The sequence below is a fragment of the Podarcis muralis genome, chromosome 5 (assembly GCF_964188315.1).
Source record: "Podarcis muralis chromosome 5, rPodMur119.hap1.1, whole genome shotgun sequence".
In the NCBI taxonomy this organism is placed as follows: domain Eukaryota; kingdom Metazoa; phylum Chordata; class Lepidosauria; order Squamata; family Lacertidae; genus Podarcis; species Podarcis muralis.
The window spans coordinates 18,140,566-18,148,504 of NC_135659.1; the positions used below are offsets into that span (position 1 = coordinate 18,140,566).

At 45.2% G+C, this 7,939-nt stretch overlaps 1 long non-coding RNA gene across 1 annotated transcript; it reads left to right on the forward strand.

Annotated features, from left to right (window-relative positions):
- The first annotated feature begins 6,403 nt into the window (after positions 1 to 6,403).
- Positions 6,404 to 7,532, forward strand: LOC144327684 (uncharacterized). The gene is made up of 2 exons (XR_013392761.1): positions 6,404 to 6,877; positions 7,280 to 7,532. It is a non-coding gene; the product is annotated as an uncharacterized LOC144327684 (long non-coding RNA).
- Positions 7,533 to 7,939: the final 407 nt, after the last annotated feature.

A 7,939-nucleotide genomic window follows, 5' to 3' on the forward strand; every position in this document is an offset into this window, starting at 1 on the left:
TTTCCTTCAGAATGGATAGGTTTGATCTTCTTGCAGTCCATGGTACTCTCAAGAGTCTCCTCCAGCACCATAATTCAAAAGCATCAATTCTTCGGCGGGCGACCAGCCTTCTTTATGGTCCAGCTCTCACTTCCATACATCACTACTGGGAAAACCATAACTTTAACTATGCAGACCTTTGTTGGCAAGGTGATGCCTCTGCTTTTTAAGATGCTGTCTAGGTTTGTCATTGCTTTTCTCCCAAGAAGCAGGCGTCTTTTAATTTCGTGGCTGCTGTCACCATCTGCAGTGACCATGGAACCCAAGAAAGTAAAATCTCTCACTGCCTCCATTTCTTCCCCTTCTATTTGCCAGGAGGTGATGGGCCCAGTGGCCATGATCTTCGTTTTTTTGATGTTGAGCTTCAGACCATATTTTGTGCTCTCCTCTTTCACCCTCATTAAAAGGTTCTTTAATTCCTCCCCACTTTCTGCCATCAAGGTTGTGTCATTGACATATCTGAGGTTGTTGATATTTCTTCCGGCAATCATAATTCCGGCTTGGGATTCATCCAGCCCAGCCTTTTGCATGATGAATTCTGCATATAAGTTAAATAAGCAGGGAGACAATATACAGCCTTGTCGTACTCCTTTCCCAATTTTGAACCAATCATATCCAGTTCTAACTGTAGCTTCTTGCCCCACATAGAGATTTCTCAGGAGACAGATGAGGTGATCAGGCACTCCCATTTCTTTAAGAACTTGCCATAGTTTGCTGTGGTCGACACAGTCAAATGCTTTTGCGTAGTCAATGAAACAGAAGTAGATGTTTTTCTGGAACTCTCTAGCTTTCTCCATAATCCAGCGCATGTTTGCAATTTGGTCTCTGGTTCCGCTGCCCCTTTGAAATCCAGCTTGCACTTGGGAGTTCTCAGTTCACATACAGCTTGAGCCTGCCTTGCAGAATATTCACTTACGAATAGGCATGTTAAATCATTCGTTCCTGCCTCAGTTTTCCAATGTGTTTCCCCATCACTTTCCAAACTGACTGTTTTTTTAAGTGGACTCGTTGCACTAGGGTGCTAGGGCACTTCAATCCACTTTAACTATGCAAACCTAAACCTCCTGAAAAATAGTGACAGTCCGAAGGTGACCTGAATGTATAAAATTCACAGCCACAAGATGTGGTGATGGCCACTGGCTTCACTTTAATTATCATTATCATTATCATTATCATTAATACCCCGGCCATCTGGCTATGTTTCCCCAGCCACACTGTGTAGCTTCCAGCATATATAAAAACATAATAAGATGCTAAACTTTAAAAACTTTCCGATACAGGGCTGCCTTCAGATGTCTTCTAAAAGTCAGATAGTTGTTTATTTCCTTGACATCTGATGGGAGGGCATTCCACAGGCTGGGTGAGACTACAGAAAAAAGAAAGATAAGACAAATTAATGGGAGGTGGGTATATTGCCCCTAATAGCTAAATGGAGCCTCCGTATGCACTGGCACTATACCTCTGAACACCAGGTGTAAAGGTAAAGGGACCCCTGACCATTAGGTCCAGTCGTGGCCGACTCTGGGGTTGCGGCACTCATCTCGCTTTACTGGCTGAGGGAGCCGGTGTACAGCCTCCGGGTCATGTGGCCAGCATGACTAAGCCGCTTCTGTCGAACCAGAGCAGTGCACGGAAACGCCGTTTACCTTCCCGCCAGAGCGGTACCTATTTATCTACTTGCATTTTGACGTGCTTTCGAACTGCTAGGTTGGCAGGAGCAGGGACCGAGCAACGGGAGCTCACTCCATCACGGGGATTCGAACCGCCGACCTTCTGATCGGCAAGTCCTAGGCTCTGTGGTTTAACCCACAGCGCCACCCGCAACCAGGTGTACTGCTGCCTTAATGCTCTGCTTGTGGGCTTGCAGTTGTTGAAAGCAGCATGCTGGTGTAAATGGACCTTGCTCTTACCCAGCAAGGCAATTGCTATGTTTTTATGTTCCAAGAAGATTGCCATCATTTATTTTTCTAAGAGTAATCTAATGCTGGATACGAAACCTGCATTCAGTGACGTCTTGTCCTGATCGCTCTCTGTTGGCTGAGCAATGCACCTGGTCTTTTTGTTCCTTCTGGTATATTTTGTAAATATTTCTCTGGCGTCTGCAGTTGTTCCGGACACTTAGAAGATAACTCCAGTCTATACACATTTTAGAAATGCAGGAAGCTTTGCCAGGTTTTTCTTTCCCCCTTCCCTCCCTCCCTCCCTCCTTTTCTCAACTTTCACAGCATTTCTTCATAGTGATGGGAAATGTCGCTGGGTGTTCTCTCCCCGTGCGACATTCTGACAGTTATATCAAAATGAAATTTAAAATTCCTTTGTGGACAAAGGCCATGTCACTTCACAAAAAATGTGGGGGGGGACGACGACTCTGAATTTATTATCGGCTAGCTTTTCCAATCTGATAACATTATTTGAACAGGGAAATATTTCATGTGTCACAACTGGTCTCGGCTAGTTTGTTAAGATCTGAACACGCTGTTCTGCTCCTATATTTATCATTCCCGTTGAAGTCCTTTCGCTTATTTCCACTTACTGTATGGTACAAATGAAACGAGTTTGTGGCCCAAACTGCTACCGCCTCAGCATCCCTCTCTCAATTCTCGCTTGTGAATCTTGGTGTCAAATTCTCCCTCAATTCTGGGAGGGGTGTTTGCCAAAAGTGTTTGCCAAATATTCACTGAATATCTGATAGAAAATACCTTGTTGGTTCCTGTCTGTGCTGCAGGGTGCTGAGAACTCAGTATGCAAGTTATTCCCCCCCCCCCCCGCCAAGATCGCGTTTAATTAAAATGTGGCATTTGGAGTGCTGAGCGGATACTTTTCCAATTACGCATGCAGGAAAAAGATTTGCTGCTGCTGAGCAAGACAGATTCATTTTTTTGCCCTGTCATTTCCAGACCGGATTCTCATTAAAATGTTGCAAAATAACAAAGGCCGCAATAGATCTCATTTAAAACGCACTTTTTCCCTCCTAAAAAGTAAGGGAAAATGTGTGGGCGTCTTATGGAGCGAATGCAGGCTGCACAGCTATCCCAGAAGCAAGAACAGCAATAGGGTCGTTGCTTTTGTTGTGCAGCAATCCCTCTTGCTGTTCTGGCTTCTGGGATAGCCGCACGAAGCCTCCTCAGGGCAGTGTGGTGTACTGGTTAAGAGTGATAGACTCGTAATCTGGGGAACCGGGTTCGCATCTCCGCTCCTCCACATGCAGCTGCTGGGTGACCTTGGGTTAGTCACACTTCTCTGGAGTCTCTCAGCCTCACTCAACTCACAGAGTGTTTGTTGTGAGGGAGGAAGGGAAAGGAGAATGTTAGCCGCTTTGAGACTCCCTCGGGTAGTGATAAAGTAGGATATCAAATCCAAACCCTTCTTCCCCCTGCCCTGAAGAGGCTTTGCACAGCTATCCCAGAAGCCAGAACAGCAAGAGGGAATGCTGCGCAGCGATCCCTCTTGCTGTTCTGGCTTCTGGGATTCAGAATATTATTTTTTTTCTTGTTTTCCTGCTCCAAAAACTAGGTGCGTCTTATGGTCTGGTGCGTCTTATAATAGAGCGAAAAATACGGTATGCTTCATGTTACATACGCTTCAGGTTACAGACTCTGCTAACCCAGAAATAGTGCTTCAGGTTAAGAACTTTGCTTCAGGATGAGAACAGAAATCGTGCTCCAGCAGCAGGAGGCCCCATTAGCTAAAGTGGTGCTTCAGGTTAAGAACAGTTTCAGATTAAGAACGGACCTCCAGAACGAATTAAGTACTGAACCCGAGGTACCACTGTACATGCAACTTTCCATCTTTGGCAGGAAATGTGCATGCCTTCTTCCCTGCCCTTAAACTGTGCATGAATTTTGCCCGCGTTTGTAGAAAATGGTACAGAGAGGTACCTCAATGATTAGGCTTTCCTCCTTTTGTGTGTTTCGCCCTTGTTGTGAAATACATATTCTCCCATGGAAAATTTGAGCCAAGCTTGCAATTCCAATTACTTTTAAAATAAGCCTGCAACAACCTGTGACCTGCCCAGCCAAATGTCACAGCCGGAAAGAAGTTGCGTAGCTGGCTTTTTGCTCAGGGAGAGGCAGATAAAGCGGAGCGATGAGATCAAATGGTTCTTTTAGCCTGACTAATCACAAAACAAAACAAAAAATAATGAGAAACAAATGTCAGTTGAGGTAACAGCTCACGTGCAACCCTTCTAGCACAATGCTGGTAGGATTTGTGCAGATGGCTTTTCTTTTCTTTCAGTCTCTCGGGCTGCAATCCTATAAGACTGTGGACCACTTTGTTGCAGGAATCTTGAGCATCCTGTTCTCTGATTGTGATCCACTGGTTGATAAAGACTTCAAAGGAGGGGGGGGAATCCAGGCAGTCTTTTAGCTTGCTGGATAGATTTTATTAACCATGCTTTACCTGCAGTGCCTGCCCCTTCTGCTGTATCTTTATATCTTTATATTTTATACTGCATCTTTGACATTATAGTTTTCGTTATTCTAAGCAGATGCAATAGAAAGACAAAGTAAAAAAGGTCATTTACTGGTTTTGAAAAACGTAAACAGTGGTACCTCGGGTTACATACACTTCAAGTTACATATGCTTCAGGTTACAGACTCCGCTAACCCAGAAATAGTGCTTCAGGTTAAGAACTTTGCTTCAGGATAAGAACAGAAATCGGGCTCTGGCGGTGCGGCGGCAGCAGGAGGCCCCATTAGCTAAAGTGGTGCTTCAGGTTAAGAACAGTTTCAGGTTAAGAACAGACCTCTGGAACGAATTAACCCGAGGTACCACTGTAAAAGGAGTGAAATATAGCATATAAAATGTGAAATATTGCATTAGAGAAGAAACAAACATGGTGGGGTGGGGGGCTGTGGGGCACAAATTAGTTTGGGAATTGATTGATTTTATTACAGTGGTACCTCTGGTTGCGAATGGGATCCATTCCGGAGGCCCGCTCGCAACATGAAAGGCGCTCAACCCGAAGCGGCGTATCTGCGCAGGTGCATGGCACGATTTGGCGCTTGTGCGCATGTGCGAAGCACTATTTAGCGCTTCTGCGCGAGCGGCAAAACCCAGAAGTAACCCTTTCCGGTACTTCCGGGTCACCACGGGACACAACCTGAAAAAACGTAACATGAATCAAACGTAAACATGAGGTATGACTGTATTTATATTCTCTCTTTCTCACACACACACAGAGCAATAGACCACCACCATAAAATACCTGTGCCCTTTTAAATGTGTTTGTGGGAAGGAGAGGGGTTATTGCAGAGCTTTCCAAACTGTGCGTCACAACACGTTACTGTGCCGGTTGCAGTGTGCAGGTGAGTCGTGCAAACACTCCCTGCGCTCCTCCCAGGGTTGGAAAGGGGCTAGTTTAACCTCCAGTTTGATAGTAAAACTGAATCACTGTGTCGCGAAATGCTGCAAAACTGAATTTTGTGAAATTATGCATGTCTAAAAATTACGTAACCAACATGAAGAGTTTGGAAAGCTCTGGGTTATTGGTTTGCTTTTGTTGCTGTTGCTGCCTTTATTATGTATTCTGTGTTCTCATTTTGTATTTGTATGTTGTGATCCGCCCTGTGGTCTTTGGGTGAAGGGCAGTATGCAAATTTAAGTAAGTAAGTAAGTAAGTAAGTAAGTAAGTAAGTAAGTAAATGATAGTTTACTGATGCACAAGCAGGTCCCCTTGACTTCTGGTTTACAGTCTCCATTGCCCAAGCATTTTCAAGCATGCATGCTGATGCAGTATAGCTAAGTCCACTTAGTCCCCTAAGCTACAAATCTGGAAATCCTCACTTCACATCTCACTTCTGCCTTAGGCATGCCACTCTCAGTGCCCCCATGGGGGAGAAGAATACTAACATGCAACTAGTAAAGGTAAAGGTAAAGGGTCCCCGGACCATTAGGTCCAGTCGTGACCGACTCTGGGGTTGCGGCGCTCATCTCGCTTTATTGGCCGAGGGAGCCAGCATACAGCTTCTGGGTCATGTGGCCAGCATGACTAAGCCGCTTCTGGCAAACCAGAGCAGCACACAGAAATGCTGTTTACCTTCCCGCTTGGAGCGGTACCTATTTATCTACTTGCACTTTGACGTGCTTTTGAACTGCTAGGTTGGCAGGAGCAGGGACCGAGCAAGGGGAGCTCACCCCATCGCGGGGATTCGAACTGCCAACCTTCTGATCAGCAAGTCCTAGGCTCTGTGGTTTAACCCACCGCGCCACCTGCGTCCCTGCAACCTGCAACTAGATAATGCATAATGTGAAGGACTTTGACCAACTTGAAAGCACCAAGCAAAGGTTAAGTATTATTCTATTTTCAGCCATATGATCGAGAAACTTGCCTTTTAAAAGAAAGCTTTAATTTCCCAAGGAAATTTATTCTGTGAACAAATTGTGCATTATGGCCCCCATCCAGCAAAAGATTGTCATGTCCAGTCCTAAGCACATGCGGTGGGGAAGAAGAGCCACTGAAGGCAATGTGATTTACTTCTCAATAAACGTGCACGGGATTGTGATCTAAGTCCCATTGAAACCAATGGAACAAGTGTCATTGCTCTGAATGAGATTGACGTTTTCTGCATCCCCACAGATCCACAGGCTATGCCCAGGGTCATAGCTCGGTAGCAGAGAATATGTTTTGCCCTCAGAAGGTGCCAGTTTCAGCTTCTACTTAAAAGGGGTCCTAGCAGAAAGATGTCTGTCGGAGAAGCCTGAGAGCTGCTTTCAGCCAAAGCAGACACTAGTGGTCTGTGTGGACAATGACTCTGTATAAAAGGCAACTTCCTCTGTCCTTCGTCCTGTGATCTCAGCTCTGTCTTGAAGAAAGAGAAGCTCCGGACTCTAAAAGGTAGGAAAGAAGCAAAAGGTCACTGGGAAGGGAAATGAAACACTCTGTCATAAAATGACAGAAGCAAACTTTAGCATCATTTGCATCAACGTATGAAATCAGTGCCACAAAGTCACAGTCAGTTCTAGGTGACTCTCTGCACAACTTGGCAAGGCGGGGTTCCATTCTATTTTTGAAATGCCGTGCCAACTTTTATTGCCATAGATAATTAGTTACCTTTCATCAGAGTTGGCAGAACTTTAATCCGAGAGCCTTCCAATCTCCTCTAATATTGGGGAGAAGGAAGAGTTAAGGAGTAAACCCTACACAAACCCTGAGATGGTTGGATAGCATCATGTATGTCTCATTCTGGCATTCCTGCAGCCAAGCTGGTACCAAATGTATTGCTCTGCTTTTCTTTAGGTCACATCGGCGAGGCTGAGAGGGGAGTCTTGTCATCTGGGCAGCCCAGGACTTCCATACACACTGCCTAGGCTTGCGTTCTGCAGTTCTGCAGTTCAGTTCTGCTAGCACAACAGTTTGACTTCACCCCCGGAAATTCACTCCATTGTCTCTCAAGAAAGGCAGATGCCAACTACAAAGGCTCTTTTCTTCTGTATGATATTCAATAGTGTACACAGCCATTAAATGTCACTCTTTGTTTTTTGTTCCTTCATTTCTATTTCCATCCTTTGTTTTCACAGTGCACCATGTTGGACAGTTCTCTTTTTCCTGCGGCACACTGTGTTTTGAGTAGCCATACTCCTGTCTGAGCTCTCCTGGTAAGCCCTTACTTCCATTGCCATATACCATATTTTTTGCTCTATAAGACTCACTTTCTCCCTCCTAAAAAGTAAAGGGAAATGTGTGGGCGTCTTATGGAGCGAATGCAGGCTGCGCAGCTATCCCAGAAGCCAGAACAGCAAGAGGGATTGCTGCTTTCACTGCGCAGCGATCCCTCTTGCTGTTCTGGCTTCTAAGATTCAGAATATTTATTTTTTGTTTGTTTCCCTCCTCCAAAAACTAGGTGCGTCTGGTGGTCTGTTGCGTCTTATAGAGCGAAAGATATGGTAACCTCTACCC